Consider the following 20,220-nt stretch of genomic DNA (forward strand, 5'->3'; position numbering starts at 1 on the left):
AGCTCTAATGCACCCATTCACTCCATCCCACACAGGTTTCTCAAACCTATTCACTTCATTGATCTTAGAGCACACCCACCAAAGTTTGAATAGGACAAAATATATTCTTTTGTCAACCTTTTCCTCAGAAAGGTGTGGCAACATTTGGTCCCAGGGCAAGATGTTACCTATTTCTGTCCTCAAGACCACTGGGCAGTGTGTCTCTTCTCTGGATTCACCCACTTTGTGTGTGTGTACCAGCTATACCATCCTGCTGCACCTTGGCTCTCGTACCCATCCAACTTTTCACCTCCAGATCAGCCCTGCCAATCTGTATAGCATGCTCAGCTGTATCAAGAAACTGGTCTCCTGAGATCTGGCTTCCTGATTCACAAAGGGCACACAGGTCCTCACTCCCTGCTATTGCATCTTGCCTCCCTGCTTGTTCCTGCAGAGAGAGATCTCTCAGTATCAACCGAGCAACAAGTGTCTGAACACACCATCGGAAGGATCTAGGTATATTAATTTCTGCTCTGAAATCCCTTGCTCCCCTCTCTTCCTGCTCTTTTCAAAGTCTAAAGCTGCTCTCTAAGACCATTTCTCTGGTCAGCCTTAATTCAGATCTCAAGCAAAAACATCTCTTCATGAGCTGCAGTCTAGTATTATTGACATCATTAGCCTGGTTAGTTTACTTAGTTAATTTTGTGTTGCTTGCTAATCAAGATTTCCTTTCTGTACCCCTAAAATCCTAAATAAACCTGATTGTATTTGACTTCAACTCTCTACTAGTCATTTCCAAGACTGGAGCTTTGCACACATTTATTCTGCAATGAACTGCTCATTCTAGATTTGCTGGTTTCCCACACAAGACCAAAAGTTAGTCAGGGGTGGTTTGCCAATATCCCAAGAGCAGTTTCATTAACAGAGGTGGAGGGTTGGTCTTGTGGTAATGAGCATGCCTTCTCGCCTTTGCTAAGCAGGGTTCACTGCTTAGCATTTGGATGAGTAACTACATATGAGTACTGTCAATTGTACAATATTCCCCTTGGGGATGGGGCTGTAGCTCAATCGTAGAGCATCCGCTTGCACACAGAAGGTCCCAAGTTCAATCCCTGACATCTCCAGGTAAGACTGAGAAAGGCTCCTGCCTGAAATCTTGGAGAGCCACTGCCAGTCAGTGTAGGCAATACTGAGTTAGATGGACCAATGAGACTCAATATAAGGCAGTTTCTTATGTTCCTCTGTTCCTATGGGCTGTGTCTGCCACTCCTCCTTATTCTACCAGAGATCTAAAATTAAAGGTGGAGTTTCCGGGTTGCCGTTGGCCAACTGTGTCAGCAAGAAACTCCTGTCATTTCCCACACAGAACCCAAAATGATCATGAAAATGTCCACCCTGTGTATATACCTTAGAACATTTATTTTATGCACTCCAGAGACTTAAGAGTCATAAGAAATAATAGGCAGCAGAAAAGCATCACTCTTCTTGTCATAAGTGATTATGCATTTAACAGCTATCATTACCCAAGGCTCAGCTTGTTTTTGCAAAAGATTACTGCTTTCCTTTCTTTGATAGGAACTTTTCATCAGATAAGGTACTTTTAACATTTGAAAATAAAACCTTTAATGTAAGTAGTACAGGTGTGCTTATTTGAAAACAACTCTTGGGTTAATAATCAAATACAATTTATCGAAAATGTCCTTAATCATCATGTATTGGCATGAGAGGTTCCTAATCGATGTTATTTTATGTGTGTGTGCTACATATGTGAAGGGATGAGGCCTGAACCTTCTTCTTTTGTATTTAAGATTTCTGTAGTGCAATTGCTTTGTTTACTCCCTATGTTAAGCTGTGCAGGGGTCAACGTTCACAACTCCTGTTCTACAATATGGTTTTCGAGGGAGAAGAATCGTATTGGTTTAATTTTGGAGGGAAGAGAGGTTTGATTGGATTGCATACATTTTAAAATAATGGAGGGAACTTGGATTGTTTTGATTGGTTTGTTTGAAAAAAATTGGAGGAGGGAAAGAGAATATAAGGAGGCTGCCTTCAGTAGTATGTGTGCAAGCTGAAGAAGACAAGTGAAAGAGTGCAAGCTGCTGTGAGAATCAGAACTGGAGTTGGAAAGAAGAACTGAAAACAACTTTGGAAAGAGAGCTGAGAAATCACTGGGAGAGTTGTGACCCTCTGGAGGACTGAATTGCTCCCAAAGCAGTTGGAGGAACAGTCTGGGATTGAACCCCCAGAACTGGGAAGGAAGAACATGACCTGAGGATGAGCAAGTGACAAGCCAGGCTTGCTGCAGAAGCTGACTGGGTTGATCGCAAGAAGACTCTTGGTAAGGACTCTGAGTTAGGGCCCAGTATTAATGCAGGAAAGACTGGATGCATTTTCCTTGTATTTTATTTATTCCTTGTGCTCATATGGTTGCTGTTTTGTACTAAATCCCCCCCCCCCAAAAAAAACCCCTATTTTGAACTGAACTATTTTAAAGAAAAGTTTTATTGTTTTGAAGTTAAAAATTTGTAGTTTCTGTCTGTTTCTCCACCCCACACTTAGGCCTTTCCATCCTACATAACTTTGCATGAGACAGAGGTTTGGAAGGCTGTTTTAGTAGACACAGCCAGAAAATATACAAAGGTCCATTGGGTGGTAGCGATGAAGCTTAATATCATGGGGCTGGTTGAGACAAGACTGTGACATGTGATGGCAGCATGGTGGGATAATGTGACAACATATTAATATATTATAATGGCCTTTACTATATCCACTCTCTCTCTAATTTTGGTGTAAACAGACTGGTTGACATACCATGCAAGGATAGGTCAGCCCATTTAAGTTGCATGGATGCAATCTGTGCAATTGCACACATTATTACACAAGAGTAAGCTTATTAGCAATAGCCATTTTTGCATTTGCAATTTTTGCATTTGTGCATGCAATATTACTTTTGTACAATATATCAGCCATTTTAAACAAATGATAATTTATCAATCTCTTTTTTTAAAAAAATCTTCGGTGAATTCAATGATTAAATTAATTTAAAATCATGACCATATAGGTCAGGAATCCCCCAAACTCTGGGGATGATGGATGTTGTCATCCCAACAACATCTGGGGATCCAAGGTTGGGAACCCCTGATCTAGGTTATGAATGTGCAATATGCTGGAAGGGTTTAGACAACCCTTCCATCTTTTTAGAGAAAAAGCTTGAAAAGTTGCAAAGGTTCAGGGCTAGGTTACATGCCTTGCATGCAAAAAGCCCCAAATTCAGTCCCTAGCATCTCCACTACCACTTCCAATACCAATATTTATATACCGCTTTTCAACAAAGGTTTGCAAAGCAGTTTACATAGAAAGATAAATAAATAGATGATTCCCTGTCCCAAAAGGCTCACAATCTAAATAAAGAAACATAAGGTAGACACCAACAACAGCCACTGGAGGGATGCTATGCCAGGGTTGGAGAGGGTGTTCTCCGGTGGAAGATACTTACACAGAGCTGTCTCCAACACTTCGTAAAGTGGGGAACCACTGCTCAAAAGTGGGGAACTACATCTCCATGATAGAGATGCATAGGTTTGGCTGTAGATGGTCCTTGGTTCAGTCACTGAAGTCCTCAGCCAAAAGGATCCCAAGCAGCACTGCGGGGAAAATCCTTGAAGAGATCCCACCAACCCAAACACACAATCCTGGATCAGATAGATCAATGGCCTGACCTGGTATAGGGCATGCTCCCATGCCCTTCCCACCATGGTTGCCATAAGTGTGTGTGGGGGGCAGGGGGGCAGGACATCTCTGATGTTTTCAAGCAACCAGTATCCACTTCATATAGGATTTCAAAACTTTTTGCTGTCTTTCACTAGTATCTGGTTACACAGACATAGCAACAAAGGACTAGTATCAGCCTGTCAGCTCACCACCTTTCAAACTATATTTCAGGGTTGATGCCGCAGCTGCAGATCAAAACCTATTACTTCAAATTTAAGTGTCATGAACAGTATCACAGGCCAAGGATGTTGTCTCTTGAGGGTTTTTTGCCACTATGGAATCAAATCCCTATTACTAACCAGCAGCTGAAAACCATTTACACTTCGGAAGAGTTCCCACTGCAGTGTGTTGCAGCTAGGAGGCCTTTGAACTTCAGAATGAGCTTAAGTGGGGAGAGGCTTTAATACTCTCTGAACTGGGAGTAATTTTGATTGCTATGCCTACCTTCCTTTTGCTTCCTCCTCTCCCCACATTTCACAATATGGCCCTGTGAAATGGGGGGAGAGGAGGAAGTGAAAAGAAAACAAGAAGTTCTCATAAGTACTAATATGCCTACTTTCCTTTCACTATAATCTTAATTGATAATTACCATCTTCACAAGTTAACCCTCAAACATTCACACATCCACCATCTTGAATTGGGGTGGATGACATCATCACAAACTACACCGTTGTGGTGTCCCCACAGCAAACTTGGTCCAGGCATTGAGAAGTTGAATAACAGTAGGAGAGAGGGCATGTCCTCATTTCTTGCTTTGGGCTTCCCCGAGACATCTGGTGGGCTACTGTGTGAAACAGGATGGGGGACTAGATAGGCCTTGAGCCTGATCCAGCAGGGCTGTTTTTTGTGTTCTTATGATAGGGACACACACATACAGCTGGGTGATCTCATAAACTTGGTTGGATGTGGGCTAACAAACTGAAATTGAATCCGGATAAGATGGAGGTACTGTTGGTCAGTAGGAGAGCCAATCGGGATGAGGAGATTTTACCGGTTCTGGATGGGGTTGCACTCCCCTTGAAGGAGCAAGTACGCGGCTTGGGGGTACTACTGGACCCGGCTCTGCTTTTGGAAGCTCAGGTGGAGGCGGTGGCCAGCGGTTCCTTTGCACGGCTTTGGCTGGTGCCCCAGCTGCGTCCCTTTCTCGAGAAGGCAGATCTGGCCACGGTTACCCACGCCTTAGTCACGTCGCGGCTGGATTACTGTAACGCGCTCTACGTGGGGCTGCCCTTGAAGAATATCCGGAAACTGCAGCTAGTGCAAAACGCGGCAGCGAGGGTTTTATCCGGAGCTGCCCGTTGGGAACATATCACCCCCATTTTGAAAGAGCTGCACTGGCTGCCGGTTCGTTTCCGGGTCCAATTCAAGGTGCTGGTTTTGACCTTTAAAGCCCTAAACGGTTTGGGCCCGGGGTATTTGAGGGACCGCCTGTTCCCAAGGGTTGCTGCCCACTTGACGAGGACATCTGAGGGGGCCCTGCTCCGGGTGCCAACAATGAGGGAGGCCCGGCTGTCGTGCACTCGGGACAGGGCCTTCTCTGTTGCTGCCCCCAGACTCTGGAATGCTCTCCCAGTGGCCATTCGTTCCTCGGACTCCATCACGGCTTTTAGAAAGCTTGTAAAGACTTGGCTTTTTACCCAGGCTTTTACATAATCGCTTTTACTGCTGCTTCTGGGTGTTTTTATCTGTTGTATTGTTTTATGCCTGTTTTTATATGTTTTTAGACTTTTAGCATGATGTTTTTATTGTGTTTTTATTGTATGTTTTTAACTTTTGTAAACCGCCTTGGGGCTATCTTTTTAACGAAAGGTGGTATAAAAATAAATAAATAAATAAATAAATAAATAAATAAAACTTACATTCCTTAATGAAAGAAGGCTAAAGAAGAGGGGATAGTGCTTCCCTAGAAAGCAAGGCCCAAGTCATGGCTAACATTCTGGGTTTATACCATCCATACAACATGCTGGTTACCAAGCTGCTGTCTTTGGTGCGATTACTTCACTCTTACTACTGCTTCTTCCAGCTCCTGCTGCCATCTTGTACCTCTTCTCCCAGGATTTTCCTTCACCATGTTTCTCCAACTCTGCTGCTCTTCAGATACCAACTAAGATAAAACCAGGGCTTCCCATCTCAATCCCTTTATGGAGAAGCAACTCCTGTCTCATCCAATTAGTCAGCCTGAGGAAGTCTTCCCTCGGTTAAAATAAACCTTGTCTTAACATACAGCAGGACAAGTTTTGTGCAGGCAAAAAATATTTTTTTTAAAAAAAAATGTGCAGTTAGAATTCAGTTTTTGTGCAGTTGGACCTATGTTAGGGTGAGCTTTAAAGGAAAAAGGTGAGGAAAATGGAAGATAAAAAGAAGCAGAATATAGATGGAATTTTGTCCAGTTCCTTCCTCATTTCCTCCTGTCCTTCTTTCTTCTTCTCTCTCTCTCTTCCTTCCTTCCTCTTCCTTCCTTCCTTTCTTTTCCTTTCTTCCTTCCCCCTTGTTATTTCCCCTCCATTCCTTCCTGCCAGTCTCTTATTTAATTCCTAATTTCCTTACCTTTTTTCTTTCCTTCCTTTTTTCCCCCCTGTCAGAAAAATGCTGGAGTGAGGGGATGTTTGTGGATGGGTGGGGAGGGCCATACTGACTGTGTGTTGTGCAATAGGAAAGACAGCTTAGAAGAAACCCTGTTCTCTGTCAGCTAGAGTCTGGCACAGCAGGCTTAGCTAAGCAGCTGCGTTTTCTCGCCTGATCCAGAATCAGGCGTTCTAACAATATTTATCAAAGGTTGAAGTGTGACTCAGAGCTTGAGCTAAGAGCTGGGACAGGTGGTGGCATTTGCAAAGGAATACTCACACATCCTGATTTCGGAGAACGGTGTTTGTTTGTGTTTGTTCTCCCACATTTGTTTAAAAAGAAATATGAGTTGCAAGGAGGGATGGGGAGTGGGGAATGGAAGCCCCTGCCACCATGGGGGCCGCCGCATGCCCATCCCCCTTGCTGCTCACTGTTACCCGGGGCTTTCCTTACAGAGTAGGGATGTACGGAAGCCAGTTTTGCACCTCCTTTGGAAAGCGCCAAACTGGCTTGGGCGGCGGCAACACCATGCTGAACATGCAAATGGCACCTGCGCATGCACAGATGCTATGTGTGTGCTGATGCTGCACATGCAGGCTGCAGGAAACAGCACCGCAGCCCCACACAGCCATTGCTAGGGCAAGTACCACATCCGGAAAAGTGGCAGGCAGCAGTGGAGCGGGTGAGGACCTGCTTACTGGCTTCTAAAGGGAACTGGGCCTCGCCCGCCCATGCACGAGCCGTTTGTGCGCATCCCTATTAGAGAGCCTTGGCGGGGTGCAGGGCCTGGGGCAAATCAGACAGTGTGGGCCCCCATTCCAGTTAATTTTAATGGAGGTTAAACAAGTTGAGCAGTCAAGGGGTTAAACAAGTTAGGCTTGCTTGCTCTGCCCAAAGGACAGCCCTGGACCCATCTTCCTCAGCTCATTGGGAAACACTCTTCATTTTCTGCTCCTCAACCTACTGGAGTATCTCTCTCTGCCCCCTGTGAGCTAGAAATATCTCTGCCACCACTGCCTAGCTTGGTGTGGCATCATCTAAGAGTGATTGTGTGCTGCTGCTTCCTCCACTGCCACCACTACTACTGCCTTTTCAGCATGGCCTCTTAATGCTGAGCACCCTCCTGCAAATGGGTAGAGCATCATACTGTCCTCCACCTGGACTTCCCCTACCCTTGGCTCTAGGGATAGTTAACTACAGTAGTCTTGGGGGCTACTCTCTTCTCCCGAAGTTAGTCCTGGTGCCAGGAACCAGAAGGTTACAAGTTCGATCTTGACCAGGGGCTCAAGGTTGACTCAGCCTTCCATCCTTCCAAGGTCGGTAAAATGAGTACCCAGAATGTTGGGGGCAATATGCTAAATCATTGTAAACCGCTTAGAGAGCTCTGGCTATAGAGCGGTATATAAATGTAAGTGCTATTGCTATTGCTATTGCTATGATTTGGAAAATTACTCAAAATAGTCCCATTGCATACATGCAAAGTAGTCCCAGGCAAGCCTAATTTGTCCAAGCAGACTATTCCAAGCAGACAATTGTGAGTAATTTTCCTCATCATTTCATCATTCCCATGATTTCTTGGTTTTAAGAAATATTGCCCCAAAAAACCCAATGTTCCTGCATATTAAGAAGATCAATGTTTGATATCTCTAAAAGCAATGGCTGACATGTTGCGCAGTCTACCACCTACTATCTCCGTACTATCACCTACTGCTGACTTCTGAGGAGGCTCTGATGCTGCCCTAAGGCACTAATCACAGAAGCTGCATTTCCACAGGTGTCCCCAGTCAGGGTAACACACCTTCGGCAATGACTGCCTCAGGGCACTGTTGGAGCTTACTTTGAAGTCCACAAGAGCCCTACAGTGAATCCTTAAGGAGGTGGTAGGATGCTCATCATGTTAGCCAACACCTACGGATTAATAGTTAATGGAAAATATATATATTTTTAAAGTGAACTTTTTCATCATTGAATTTCTGTTCTTTAGCCATAAACATGTTTGGACTCTCTTTTGCCTTGCACTCACCATTTGCAAACATTTGAATATTTTTCAAGGAATTCTAACTGTTGAGTTTTATTCCAGCACATTCCAAAACATCCTTGTAAAAAGACATTTCAGATGAAGTGAACAGCGTGTCCTAGACAAAGAAATGTTGCAAAGTAAATACAAAGGAAACAAAACAAAAATGTTACCCTCATATCTCCAGGTCATTTTCAAACCAAGCCATTTCGGCATTGTGCAAAGGATGAGAGAAACCAGCAGGTTGTGATTATTGGACATGGAAGAACAGCAGCACACACTAAGCTCCTTCTGCCATAATAACCCAGCTATTTGTTGCTTACAGCTCACTGGAATGATCCAAGGCAAAGAAACTTAGATGGGTGAAATAATAAGTACAACTTATTATTGTACCAGTTACAACTTATAGTAACTGGTCCATCTGGGCCTAGATCATACAGCCTCAACCACTTACACAGACCTCTGCAGCAAAGGTGAAACTGTTTCCTCCAATTCACTCTTATGTGGCCTGTTTCACTCTGAAGACTTCTGGGCTTGCCGCTTAAAGAAACAGTACACAACATGGTGTAGTGGTTAGCGGACTAGGAATGGGGAGACCTGAGTTCAAATACGTGTTCAGTCATGAAACTCGCTGGGTGATTTTGGGCCAGTCACTCATCTCTTAGCCTAACCTACCTCAGAGGGTTGTTGTCACAATAAACATAACTATGTGCACCATTCTGGGCTCCTTGAAGAAAGAGCAGGATGATGGGAATTGTAGTTCAACAACAGCTGGAGGGCCAAGTTTGCCCATCCTTGATATAACCTGGTCCCTGATAAGCCCGCGTGGTGGTGAGGACTCGGGCAGCTAGGAGGGCGGGCGGGCGGGCGGGCAGTGGCGGCGGCAGTACGGTAGCTTGGGCCGATTCGGCCCCCAATCCAGGCGGGCGGTCAGCAGCAGTGGCGGCAGTACGGTAGCTTGGGCCGATTCGGCCCCCAATCCGGGCAGGCGGGCGACAGCATTCGGACCATAAGACGCACCCTCATTTCCCCCCCCCACTTTTTTTGGGGGGGGGAGTGCATCTTATGGTCCGAAAAATACGCTACTTCCTGAAATTGACTAGTTGAGAAATTTAGCCAGAATGTCAGTCAATATTTATATATTGTGTTTCTATAATTAAGTTATTTAAGCAGTTTACTTGGCAAAATGAATGAGAAGATGGGTCTCTGTCTTGAAGGAAGTCACATTATAAAAAGAAACACAAGGGAGACACCAGCAACAGCCACTGGGAGAGATGCTATGCTGGGCTGAACAGGGACAGTTGCTCTCCCTAGCTAAATATAAGAGACTTGGGAGTGTGAGCTGGCTTGGCTCAACCGGTTCGGAATTGAGTCGGACTGGCCTCGGCTGGTCAGAATTCAAACCGGGCCCAGTATGGAACTCTACTGGGGAATCTGGTGAGGATTCCCCTTCATCATTAAAGGGGACTTGCCTAATGTTATTGAGGGTGGGAGGGGAGTAAATAAGTATTTACAAGTGCCGCTGAGGTGGCTGCGGCCACAGGAAGGGCAGTGGAGGTGGAAGAAGCTCCGCCCACTCCCGCTGACCTCCCCGAGACTAGACAGGGTTGGCAGCAGTCACACAAATGGCCTCTGTGGATGCGCAGATGTCAGGAAAATGGCCTCCACACATCCACAGAGGCCCAAACCAGGCTGCCGTCAGCCCTGCCTACATTTGGGGAGGCTGACAGGGGTGCGGGGAGCTGCTGCTGTCTCTGCATACCCACAGCCAGCAGCACTTGTAAGTACTTATTTACTCACCTCCTACCCACTCTATCATTAGGCAAGCTCCCCTGCCCCATTACTGGTAAAGAGGTATCCTCACCAGATTCCCCTTTACCGAGCTCTGAGCTGGTTGAACTGGCTCAGTTTGAACTTGTACTGGGTCCAGTTTGACTGGGCCCAAAACTGGGCTGGGTTGGCTCGAATCCTGTTAGGATTCGAGCTGAACCAGCAAAAATGGGTTTGTGCACATCCCTGTAAGAGAATCACCACTTCAAAAGGTGCTTCCTTGCCCAGTTAGCAGACTTTATGAGATTTCCCCTCCAAATGTATACAGAATGGCTCCTCCTCTAATTGTCTTCAGACAAATGGTCAAAAGCTTCTATTTTTGAAGGCATTTTGTCCTGCTGGAATATCATTTTATATTTTGATTGTTTAACTTGCTACTGTACCATGTTTAATGTTGGGGATAGATAGATAGATAGATAGAGTTATACTAAAAGCAGGGTATGAATATATTTAAAAATAAATAAATACAATCCTGCTATCTACTTATGCTGTGGTCATTCCTAATTAATGTCCTCTATTGAGGGGACCCTTGTTGCCTAGCAGCGATTGAATCACTCCAAACCACAGAAATTTTCAAACCCATTTTTATTAGATATATATATTGATTAAGTGCCATACAGTCAGTGTTGACTCTTAGCAAGAGTGTATGTGTGTGTGTGTGTGTGTGTGCGCGCACACACACACACAAAGAGAATTGGTCAACTTTGGCAACTTAAGCACTTAAAAAAATGTTGGGAAACAATTCTGCAACAAAAGATAGAACTGTTGTACGTCAGCTCCACCGCATGGCATTGCAAAAATCTACAGTTTGCTTGCTGTAAGCTTCAACTCTCTCCATTGCTCTTCACTTAGACAAAACGCTGGCAGGTCCTTGCACTTAATATCCAGAAGGACAACCCCAGGTTCGCATTTCAGCACTCAGAACCAACTTGGATGCTTTTAATAAGGAAAAGGCATGGCCCATAAAGTGTAAGTGGGGTGCACTGTGAATCTCTATTCCCACCAATGGCCCCTCTAACTTTTTTTATCTCTGTGCAGAATGAGTTTTGTTCTGGGTGGCAGTATCAAGGCAGGGTGTGCGCATCTGCATTCAGAATGGGGCCTTCCTGATTCATCTTGAGCGGGATCTAAATTGAACTGAGCGGACATCCAAAAACTTGGGAGTGTGCGCATGTGCACACGCCTTAGAGGGAACAGTGATCTCCCATAGAAACTGAAGCACTTGTGCAGTGGGTGAGAATGGAATCTAGTAGGCCTGTGCACAACAAAAATGTCAGATCTGATCCGATCTGACCCAACATAGGAATCGTTGGAGTTGGAGAACCAACACAACCATGCCAAACTGCTGTGTTGGCTTCATCTATGAAAAGAGCTACAATTCCCAATATCTGCCATGCCAGCTAGGGTTCGAAGGGCATTAAAGACTCTACAACTACACAGCCCTGCAATCTAGGCTGTCTTTGGTTCAAATCTCACCTCCATTACGAATGAATGTTAAATAAACACCTCTGTTTTCCCAGCTTCTTCAGAGATCTCTTGTCTTTTAAACTGGTCCTTAGTAGATCTCTTGTGAAGTTGAAAATCCTGTTGCTTTATTGCCTTAAATTTAATTGCTGCTTCTTGTTTGTTGTATTGTTGTCTTCAAACATATGCTGTAAGCTACTTAAAACATTTTCAGTAGGCAAATAAATAAAGGGACAGGTATTGTTCATGAATAAATTCCAAGAGATTAATATTATGAATCACTCTCTGCCATTTTCGTAATTTATTCTTGTTTAAATACTGATAATCCTCTGTATTTACATGTAGATAGAATGTCAAGGTTTACACGTCATCATAGACCCTTTGATTTTCCTACTGTTCCAAAATCTGGGATGAAGCCTGTGATTTATTTTCCACATGTAATAAATGCAACCAATATGTGCTTTGCAGCTGTGAAATTAAGGGGGGGAAACGTTCACTTTCTCTCTGAAGAAGAAGAGGAAGAAAAATTAATGCTAGAGTAACTGCAAATATGTGGTTCATGTTCTGCATTTGTCTAATATTTTTCTGATTTCATTGCTCCAGGATTGGGCTTTATGACTTAAGCGAGAATTACTAAAAAAAATAAAAATAAAATGCTGTTGCTTCACCACTGCAGGCAAAATGGGATTTACAGTATACACAAATTCTCAGACAGTTCCTTTAAACTTACGGAAACTCCCATAATGAGAGTTTTACCGACATCCTCGCCAAAGTTTTCCTGCTGAATTGGCTGGATTCTAAAGCAGGTCTGGGGCCCAACATCATTTTCCTACTGTCTCCTGCATGAAAAACTGTCTTATTTCACCCATGAGCATTACCTATAAAGTAATTGTAATGAGATGTATAGAAATCCATCTCTCTCAACTTAATGGATTTAATCAAGATCTACAGTTGAGTGAGATCAGCTTTGGCAGAAACCTGTTCAGGTGCAGACTTCTATTGTTTCCTCAAACTATGTAACAGGAGTTCTCCTGTAGGCTAAGCTCAAATAACCTTTGCCTTTCTTTTCCATCTCTTTAAAGAGCAAGCCATATACTTCTCTAGTCACAACACTCCACTGAGTATATACGGGGAAGCAAAATGAGAACCAAGCTGGCATTTTATTTGAAACAATGAAAGCCGTAGTCCTGATATAGTCGGCATGATCCATGACCCAAAAATGACTTTCCTTGCTTGGAAAGACAAAAAACAAATGGTTGCCGTACCCTGAGCAGAATGATAATTGGGATAATGCGTGCAGTTAACATGCAGTGATAATGGGGATAACACATCCAGAATCACATGCCTAGCATATGCCCTCTGGAGGTTTGGAGGAAGTGCATATGAAGCAAAAGGAAGAACAGAGGCACAGCTTCTTTCTGCAATCTTAGTTAAAAACATAAGAGCTCTTCTGCTTCAGACCCAAAGTCTATCTAGCTGAACGACATGAAGGCCTCTTCTCTCTTTGTCGTTCTCCAGATTGGGATGAACATGTGCAGATGATTGGGCTGCATACATGAATCATAGATGGAAGGACCAGCTCCAAGTTTCAAGGGTGAATTGCCATCCATGGGCCCCCTCCAAGGTCCATGGTGGGGCTTAATTTGGCAGATGGCTGTGAGAGAGGAGGTTATGATGGATGGTGCAACTTCCTGGACCAAGAAAGTCACTCTGGCACCACCACACAAAGGCTATTGGCATAGAGATTATCTCAGAGATCAGCAAAGTCCCCTTTTGAAGGAGCTTGGCCCTCAGTAGCAATCCAACCATGCCAACCCCTGATGCTAGGCAGTAGAGAAAGGAGCAATAAATACCACTGCATTTCCTATTCCCCCCTCCCCAGATATGGGGAGCTTTTTTTGTTTGTTGAAAACATAGGCATATTTCACTCTACGCTCAACAAGATTTCTGCCCCTCCCCTCCCGATAACCTCTCAAAACTATGAACAGGCTTTCCTCTTTGTGACAGTGGAAAAGCACAGTTAATATTGCTTCCCTGTGACCTGTCTTCCCCCTTTATTTAGAGGTCGTTCTCATGACCATCTCTACCTGGGCTAGTGCAGAGAACTATCTTAGCAGTCATGGGATAGGGGGACAGGTACATGTGTGGATTGCTAAATGGCTGAAAGACAGGAAACAGAGGGTAGGTATGGAGAGTTTTCGCAATGGAGGGAAGTAAGAAGTGGGGTCCCTCAGGGATCTGTACTGGGATCGGTGCTCTTTAATTTATTCATTAATGATCTAAGAACGATGTGGCCAAATTTGCAGGTGTTACCAAACTCTTCCGGGTAGTGAAATCCAAAACGGATTGTGAGCAGCTCCAAAAGGATCTCTCCAAACTGGGGGAATGGGCGACAAAATGGCAAATGCAGTTCACTGTTAGCAAATGTAAAGTGATGCACATTGGGATGAAAAACCCCAACTTCAAGTATATGCTGATGGGATCCGAGCTGTCAGTGATGGACCAGGAGAGGGAACTTGGGGTTGTGGTTGACAGCTCGTTGAAAGTGTCGACTCAATGTGCAGCAGCTGTGAAAAAGGCAAATTCCATGCTAGGGATCATTAGAAAGGGGATTGAAAATAAAATGGCTAACATTATAATGCCCTTATACAAAACTATGGTGCGACCACACTTGGAGTACTGCGTACAATTCTAGTCACCACATCTTTAAAAGGACATTGTTGAACTGGAGAAGGTACAGAAGCAGGCAACCAAGATGATCAGGGGCCTAGAGCACCTTTCTTATGAGGCAAGACTACAACACCTGGGGCTTTTTAGTTTAGAAAAAAGACGACTGCGGGGAGACATGATAGAGGTCTATAAGGTCATGCATGGTGTGGAGAAAGTGGAGAGAGAGAGATTCTTTTCCTTCTCACACAACACTAGAACCAGGGGTCACTCCATGAAATTGATTGCCAGGAGGTCTAGGACCAACAAACGGAAGTACTTTTTCACACAATGCGTGATCCACTTGTGGAACTCTCTGCCACAGGATGTGGTGACAGAACAACCTGGATGGCTTTAAGAGGAGTTTGGATGACTTCATGGAGGAGAGGTCTCTCAATGGCTACTAGTCGGAGGGCTGTGGGACACCTCCAGCCTCAAGGGCAGGGTGCCTCTGAGTACCAGTTGCAGGGGAGTAATGGCAGGAGAGAGGGCATGCCCTCAACTCCTGCCTGTGGCTTCCAGCAGCATCTGGTGGGCCACTGTGCGAAACAGGATGCTGGACTAGATGGGCCTTGGGCCTGATCCAGCAGGGCTGTTCTTATGTTCTTATGCTGTAATTTTTGAATTACTTTATTCTTTTGTTGTTTTAACTTTTGTTTAATCATATGTATGCTGCTGTGAATGGTGGAAAAGCAGCTAATGCATCTGTAAATAAATATTGTTAGATTTATGTATTTAGATTTGTTTATGACATTTCGGTAGTACCTTCTCCACTTGCATGACCCAAGCTTACAAAAAATTACATTTGAGATCTGTTCAAGCAATAATGAAGAATTAACATGATTGAACTTTGTCAGGACTGGATTTATGGACAGATGATCTGAATGCCTGACAGCCCCAAAGTCCAGCACTACAATTATTATTAAAAATATTAATAATATTAATATTATAACAAATATTAAAAAGCTCCTGTACAATTAGGCAGAAGTCTTTTTCTATGTATGTGTTTGTAGGCTGTATGTGTTTTTCAACATATTTATTTATTTATTTATTATTCAATTTTTATACTGCCCTTCCAAAATGGCTCAGGGCGGTTTACAATTAAAACATAAACCATTAAAACCAATAACAATTAAAACAGCAATATAAATATAAACATCAATTAACAATTAAAGCATCATAAAAACAATTAAACAATCAGAACAATTAAAACCCTGAAAAACCAGGTTACAGCAGTAAAACAATTAAAACTAATTAAAAACCCTGGAAGGCCAGGCCAAACAGATAGGTTTTAAGGGCTCTCTTGAAGGTCAATAAAGATTGCGGATTTCTGCCGGGAGTGCATTCCACAGGCCAGGAGCAGCTACAGAGAAGGCTTGGACCCAAGCTGTTCAGGACCCAAGCCGTTCTTGGCCTACTCAAGAGTGCTTTTATTTAGTGTGAAGTCCATATAGATAAAGAGCAGTTCCCCAAGTGCTTACTTCTGTCTGTCGGTGATGAAACTGGAGCAGACGAGAGAACAATGGAGCGGGACAGTAGCAGGTAGGCTTCTCTCAGAGCGCCCCGCTTGCCTAGAATGCCACTTCAGCTTCAGAAGTACAAGTGGCTTTTTATATTCAAGGCACTGAAGCCTTGAATGTAAGCTGTGCAGCAGCAGCAACACATTTATGTCAGTTCAACATTTCTGTGCCCCCATGTTTCTCCATTTTCCACTCCAGTGCATCTACCTACAATTGCAGTGTATCTGCTACTGCTCACCCAGTGGCATCCTGGGTGCGGCTTGTTTGCTCCACCCAGCTTTGAATGAAGTATGAATGAACCCCTGCTAACTGGGCAAAGAGGCACCTTTTTAACACGGTGATTCTCTTTATTTAGCAGGGGGAGAGTAACTAGCCCTATCCACCCCCAGCACAGTATCTCCAGTGACTGTTGCTGGTATCTTATCTTATGTTTCTTTTTGATTGTGAGCCCTTTGGGGACCAGGAGTCATCTTATTTTTATTTTTTATTTCTCTATGTAAACTGCTTTGGAAACTTTTGTTGAAAAGCAGTATATAAATATTGGTTGTTGTATGAGGCATTTGGGGCAAGCTGATTGGCTGGGGGATCCAGAAGGGGTGGGGTGTGCAAGCGATTGAGCTTGTGCTGGCCTGGATCCACAGGTAGCATTCGAGAGGCATCCCTCCCCTCCTGCCCTTGGGAATAATGTGTGTTTTGGCTGGTTGCCCTTTGGGGGACTTTGTAGGAAATCTTTGGCAAATGATTGGGGTCTTTTTTTTTTTTTGCCCACCTGATACTATTCTCTCTAGTTAGTTAGGTGCCTTCCCTGACCAAAACTGTAGGTACACTGAGTGGCTAAGGAAGTTTAAAATAGTGGATTGGTGTGCACCCAACGCACACTTTTGGCATGAGAAGGCGTCCTCAGTCAGCCCTAGCTACTTTATGGCTCAGGGCAGGGTTTTACCAAGGCTGAAGTGGATCCTGGGACAAGAAGTGAAGACGGGCCCCTGGGCTTCCTGCCTTCTGCTCTCTTCCCACACCCCACCCGTATCTTTGCTGAAGAACTATATGAAAATAAAAAAAATTCTTGGCATGTGCTTTCTCTCGCTCCAATGCAAGTATATCACATACTCCCCACACACCAGTCAGGAGCCAGCAGCTTGCCAGTGAATTAGGGAGATGGGAGGGCGAAATGAAGGGCAGGCTATTTCCCATTTAATGCCCCCCCCATGGGCCCAGAGATATCCCCACCCCCGCACTGTTCAGTTATAGCTACACCCTTGGTTCAGGGAGTTCTGGCTGAGTTTTTCTCTGTATTACAGGGGCACTGCTAACGCCAAAGGCTGAACAGTTTGCAGAGGGATCCCTTCGGTCAGTGAAGAAGAGCAGCAATAGAACCTAGGGCAGTGAGGCTGCTCTGAGCCAAGATGTAATTGCCCAACATGATCTAAGTTAGGGACTCACAACAAGGGTGCCGAGCTGTGAGTTCCTGCATTGCAGGGGGTGAAAAGCCAATCCCATTGTTGATTTGGCCGTTCATTCATTAGAATTGTGGCCTTTTCCTCTAGCTTAAGCCTTGTGTCTTTACTGGTGTGGTTGCAATGCTGTTGCATAACAGCATGACTCATGCTAGGCATTTATTGACTGGGTACGCAAGTCTTAGCAGTTAAGCAGTTTTGTTTTTAAAAATCTCCACATTGGTCAATACCTAATGCACAACAGGATGTGGATGCAACTTAAATTAGCAGATGCTGTCACTTTTGTAATTATGGGCTGCACTGCCAAGGAAAACAAGTGACAACCCAACATGCGTAAACCACTGAACCTCAAGCAAAAGCCCAGAGTAATGACATTCAGCCAAAACAATGTCACTGCTCCAGGTCACAGTCAGGAGAGTCCTTCATGGGTTGTCTGTCTGGAGCAGGGAAAGCACATGCTTATACACATCTTTAGATAGCAACAACTCAGATTATTAAAGGGGTGGTATAGGAAGATGCTGAAAGGCATCATCTCACACTGAGCGGGAGATGGCAATGGTAAATCCCTCCTGTATTCTACCAAAGACAACCATAGGGCTCTGTGGTCGCTAGGAGTCAACACCAACTCGACAGCACACTTCACTTTACCTTTATCTCCCTTGTACTGTCACACACACACACACACTCTTTAACTTTGAATGTAAGTTTCTAAATGGCAATGGAATAGCTTTTTGGCATGCCAGAGCACATAAAAAGAAGATCTAAACAGTGAAACATGCATTTGCAGTTTTGATGGCATGGCATGGGATATGCAGGGAAACGTTTAGGAGTACTTTGCTTGCTGCCCGCCTGCCCCTAATACTGTCAGACATGTGACCAATCTGTGCAGACCAGTTTGAAGAGGTCAAAATAACATTTGGGTTATGTGAACAGTCCAACAGACGTGTCCAGATTGCAGCACAGAACACAAGCATTTGACTCTTTAAAAAATAATAATAATGGACTTGCTTGCTTATTAATTAATTACATTTTGTCCTAGCCTGTGGGTTCTACAATTATGAAACCAGAATCTGGGGCAAGGGAAGAACTGGCAGCTGCCCCCAACCTATGGAGGAAGAGGAATGGAGCTTAAAGATGAAGAGAAAGGATGGGTATATAGAGCTTAAGTTGGAAACTATCAGTAATATAGAAGGCTAGAATATATTTACTGTTGACATGGTGTGGAAGCTAAGGGGTGAGCCTTAGCTTACAACTTCCATGCTTTCCAAGTTCATTAGTGACTTTGCCACTAAACTCTTAAATGTTTCAAGCCTAAAATGGCATTATTTATTTAACTTATGTCTCTAGGGCGGTTTACATTTCAGTTTCCCAAACTTCGCTGAGACACACAGTTATGCCACAAGTTGGACTGCAGTGTGTCTTGTAAAATTGCCACAGGGTTAGATGCACCTGTCCTCTCAAAGCAAGAAGGTGAAGCATTAATCCTTCCTCTCTATTCCAATATAAGGGCAATGACATTATGCTGAAAGAGGAAGTAAAAACCTACTGGGGTTTCCTGATGTAAAAGCAGGGGCGTAGCAAGGTTGGAGTGGGCCCAGAGACAAGATTTTAAAATGGGCCCCCAGCGCCTCAAAGTCCAGGGCCTCCGCACACCCCAGGCCCCCAAGGATTTAAGTCTGATATTCCAAAATAAGTATGCTGCCTGCAAATACATTTCACTGAATACACACACACACACGTCACAATATATAGTGATATACATTGAGTACTATACATTTGTATTACTTTTAATGCCTAGAACACACTAGAAAGATGAATGATTAAAATGGGCCCCTCGCTGCAGATTAGCAAAGGAGACTTTCAACCATGCAGGGTGAACCTATGTTTGTTTTCTCAGAATTCTGAACAAATTCAGTCAAGTTTGATTGCAGGAGGTTTTTCACAGGAGGCTTTTAAAGCCCTTTAAGACACATCTCCTCTGGAATGGAGGTGCTGCATTCACATGTTGGCCAGATTTACCCTGAAGTCCCTGCAAGTTATTGGGGAGCAGTTCACACACAAGAAAAATAAAATAAAAGCACCACACATGCTTCACAGTTCTCACTCAGACCTTCTGGGTTGCAAAACAACTTGAACATAAGTGCATTTATAAATGAATGAATAAATAAATAAAATTAATAAAATACTGTTCCAGAAGTTTTTGCAATTTTCTGCCATGAAACAAGCCACTTATAGGACTTTTTAGATAGTTTTTTTTAAGTCAGCAAATTTTCCAAGCTGTTTCAAAATAAATATTCAGAGACTTCTCGGTCCCTCCCCCCCCCCCCCATATCCAAGCCCTATGGCAAGCAGATCCCTATATATGGGGGGGGGGGGGGGCGGGAAAGGTAACCACAAAAAGGAGTTCACACTCTACCTGGCAAATGCTGGTCTGGGTTAAGCAGTGCAGCAAGGGCTCTTCTGCTGCAGAGAACACTCAGGCTGCCTCCTCCTTCCTGGCTGGCTTGGGCCCTACTCGAGTTCAGGCTTCACTGCGGCCTACACGAGGCCTCCGTGGAAGCCCCGCCCACCCGCCGATCAGCTGAGAGGTGGGAGAAAAGGAGCTCTTGGCAGCTTGCCTGCTGCTTCGATTGCGGCCAGCAGAACAAGCAGGAGAGACGGCGAAGAGGGCAAGTGGCTGAGAGGCTATGGGGCTGGGCAGGGGGCAATGGGGAGTCACATGAGGTGCCTCTGGGGTGCCCCTCCAGGCAGTGGGGCCCCCAGACAACTGTCTCCCCTTGCCCTATCATTGTTACGCACCTGTGTAAAAGGTAAAGCGTGCTGTCAAGTCGATTTTGACTCCTGGTGTCCACAGAGCCCTGTGGTTTTCTTTGGTAGACTACAGGAGGGGTTTACCATTGCCTCCTCCTGC

The 20,220-nt window shown here is 44.4% G+C and overlaps 1 long non-coding RNA gene across 1 annotated transcript in view; it reads right to left on the reverse strand.

Moving 5' to 3' along the window:
• LOC128348812 (uncharacterized) overlaps positions 1 to 19,823 on the reverse strand; it is a 45,784-nt gene extending 25,961 nt beyond the window's left edge. The window contains exon 1 of the long non-coding RNA XR_008318352.1: positions 19,726 to 19,823. This is a non-coding gene — a long non-coding RNA (uncharacterized LOC128348812). The remainder of the gene's footprint in view (positions 1 to 19,725) is intronic.
• Between the last annotated feature and the right edge of the window lie 397 nt (positions 19,824 to 20,220).

The sequence above is a fragment of the Hemicordylus capensis genome, chromosome 3, assembly GCF_027244095.1.
Source record: "Hemicordylus capensis ecotype Gifberg chromosome 3, rHemCap1.1.pri, whole genome shotgun sequence".
Lineage (NCBI taxonomy): Eukaryota > Metazoa > Chordata > Lepidosauria > Squamata > Cordylidae > Hemicordylus > Hemicordylus capensis.